Genomic DNA, 3,932 nt, shown 5'->3' with positions numbered 1-3,932 from the left:
ATTAGAGTCACGGAACACATACATATACTTCAGTGAGTACATTAGAGTCACGGAACACATACATATACTTCAGTGAGTACATTAGAGTCACGAAACACATACATATACTTCAGTGAGTACATTAGAGTCACGGAACACATACATATACTTCAGTGAGTACATTAGAGTCACGGAACACATACATATACTTCAGTGAGTACATTAGAGTCACGGAACACATACATATACTTCAGTGAGTACATTAGAGTCACGGAACACATACATATACTTCAGTGAGTACATTAGAGTCACGGAACACATACATATACTTCAGTGAGTACATTAGAGTCACGGAACACATACATATACTTCAGTGAGTACATTAGAGTCACGGAACACATACATATACTTCAGTGAGTACATCAGAGTCACGGAACACATACATATACTTCAGTGAGTACATCAGAATCACGGAACACATACATATATTTCAGTGAGTACATCAGAGTCACGGAACACAGTCACGGACTTCACACAACATTATATTTACATAACATATGTGAGTACATTTCAGAGTCACGAACACTTACATATATTTCAGTGAGTACACATAAGAGTCACGGAAACATACATATATTTCAGTGAGTACATTTTCACGGAACACATACATATATTTCAGTGATCTTGTAAAATTTCAGAGTCACTTTTGTTGTGCAGTTACATATATTTGAAGTGAGTACATTTTTACGGAACACATACATATACATTTCATAATGCCATTGACTTGCATTGAAATATAATTCATTAAAATGTTTGGATGTGTAGCCTGAGTAGGAATTTTATGGTCAAAATTCCCACAACTGTACAAGCTAATGATAATGGTATCTTTGATGCCATAATCATTTTATCTTGATAAATTTCTGCTGGCATATCCCTTCCCTGTGAAATATCTCATTGAACATCAAACCATCTAGTTTTTCCTCTCCCAACAAACCTGGCATGTCCTTTAATATGTTCCTGGTTGTTGACATTAACAGGAATTAATAACTGGACGTTAAACTCATAAAAACAAAACCAATCAAAACAGCATTGGTCAGGTGTTACTTCAAAAAGAAAAAAAAATCAGCAAATGATATTAAAGTATTTGAGTGCTTGATGCATCTGTCATATTTCAAACGTCTGCATGAAACTATTCATGAGAAGTCTCCCATACCATGAAACTACTATCATAAAGCGATTCAAGTACTGGAGTTTGTAAGCGTTATTCATCCCACAAATCGCTAAAACACCACATCACAAGCAGGGGAAACCCTGCAACCTGATGAAGGCCTACCTGTAGAAAACACCTAAAGTTAGCAATTCAGCCCTTTGTTAAGGATGAGATTAATTAATTGCCTGACGGAAAGTTGGTATACTCGTTTCTGTAGCTGGGCCAACCCATTGGGTCCGCCAAATGACCGTTGTTCACATATTCAATGGACGTCTGAGGATCTGTACTGCTTCCTTGTGCTGGATGGAAGCGTATCTAAAAGGAGGGACGCGAAGATATTCAGCGAAGTCGACATCATATTTGGTCGGTACAGCTGGACCCGAGTTCTATTCGGTTTGAAAGTGTCACGCAAAACATTCCAGAGAAAATTGGACGAGGCCTTAGATAATCTTGATGATGTTTTGAGCGTCGTCGATGACAATTTAGATGTTATTGACGTTTGGTATTTCTCACAAGCGACAGGTCATAACATATTTCGACTTTTACGTTGGCAATCAATTGACATTTTTTTAATTTGAGACTTCCAAAAATTATTGCGGCTCATTGCTTGATTGTAACTACTGTAGTGAAAAAATTTAACAATTTAGTTTTGTGCTTTCCATTAAAATTGTAAGTAATAATAATACACAGTGTCCTTGATTACCATTGTTACTTTTTTTGAAAGATTTTAGATCATTTACCATGTTTTTGAATTTGTATTCATAATTTTCTTACTTGAATTTCCTTCAATGTAGTCACTTATTATACGTGTGACGACCTGTATTTTGGTGGAAACACAATGATGCTGTTACTGTGTTTTGGCATTTTGCTGGATTTATCGGAATTTTAAATATAAAATTTGATTTCTTTTACATCGATTACGAAAAAGTTATACAAACTTATGCAAATCACTCTCGTGGCCTGGATGTAAGCGCGAAAGGGTATTAGTGTAGGAGAGTGGGAAACCGGAGTGCCCGGAGAAAAAACACGTCCTATCGGGCAGGTTAGGTGTTTAAAGGCGAGTGGCTTAACCACTATTACCACCCGATCACCCAATTTTACTGATAGACATCATGGCATACTTTCCAAAGCGGGAGACTCAAAAGCTATTGGATTAGTATTTTGAGCAGACGAATCTAAAGCCACAAAGACTGCATACCATTGATGATTTTAAATCATTGGAAGGACATTTCGGTAGGAAGAAGGGAAACAGATAACCATGTGCTTTCATGCCTGCTATGTCTGATTATAAACATAATTTCCCGAAATTTTAATAAAAGTGTAGGAGATAATTTATGTATAATGTTAAAAGTTGAGGTAAATCTTCACGTGTTTGTTGAGCGAGTAAGTTTTTTGTGTGGAGAAGTGCCTTATTTACTTATATTTTCCTTCATACGCTTATATTACTCTTATTTGTTTTAAGGATCACTTTTATTTTTCATAAATCAAATTCATGTGATTATACATATTCATAAGTTTTGATTTAATGATGGTCTTTAACATGATTAAACACCGTTCCCCGGATCAAAATCCGATAGTAGACGTTTTAGGACATGCTATATAATCCATTATAATTCCCGCGATTATTTATCCATCAAAGGCACTGCTAAAAACTTTGGAAACAGCCTTGGGATAAGCATCCATACAGCAAAACCGGAAAACTTTTAATTAGCTGTTGCGTCTCGGCGATGTCGAAGTCTTATTGAACAGGAGACGTCAACGGTATACATGGTATGTGTCTGTTACCGAGAAAACCTTTTTTAACGCGAATTTCATTTTCGCTCCCATTGGTGTGTTAACTTGTGATTTTGGGAGGTATGCTTGTTTCGCAAGTACATGTATCAAACAGGTCGCGAAATGTCCATAGTTTTCCTGTTGGAACTTTTGTGTTTTCATGAAAGTCAACATATTTTTATGAGTTTTTACATTGACAAATTTGATATTTTAAAAAGGGCAAATTTTGAGTATAATAATTGTATGTGTCTGTGCTTGGGCCTTCCTACTGACAGTGTGCTAGATTAACAACGCCTTTTTTTTATCTTGCCTTTCGGTGTGTGACAATCAGGAATAATGAGTTATCGCGACAGTCATTAGATCTACAAGTTCTTCACCTGTCACCATTAAACCTAACACATATGCTGTATTGGAAGGAACTCTCTGCAAGAAACTAAACTACCATCAGTTTGTGCATTAGTCCAGCCTACTGAGAAGTATGCCATTCCTCAAGCCCTAGATTGACGGCAGCTGTTTTATCCTATAAGACCTATAGGGACCGCAGAATCAAACCAAAAATAGATTCCTGGAAATCCCCTTTTGGCAAAAGATTTCATAGAGAGGTGAATGTTTCGGAGCCTGCTGATTGGGTTATTCAGGGCGAATCAGTGTTTCAAATGTTTAATGTGTGGGTTGGGCAATATATGTATATGTAAAATATGTTAAGAAATTTTTAAAATTCTGTCAAATGTGTTTTCTGACAGAGGAAGGTAATCAATATTGGAATTTCATGAATATTTTGGTCATTTTTGGTGGCGGAATTAACATAAGAGTCCCCCCCCCCAGGTTGGGTTCTCCATAAAATAATTTCAGCAAAATGGTAAATCTTAATTCTTTTTATTCACAGGTATGCGAGATGCCATTCTGATCAAAATTAGTGACATGATTACCAGATTACTTGAAAACTCCATTTACCTGGACAGTGGCAAAC

The sequence above is a fragment of the Argopecten irradians genome, unplaced genomic scaffold (genome assembly GCF_041381155.1).
Source record: "Argopecten irradians isolate NY unplaced genomic scaffold, Ai_NY scaffold_0630, whole genome shotgun sequence".
Lineage (NCBI taxonomy): Eukaryota > Metazoa > Mollusca > Bivalvia > Pectinida > Pectinidae > Argopecten > Argopecten irradians.
Note: the sequence above shows the minus strand (reverse complement) of the source record.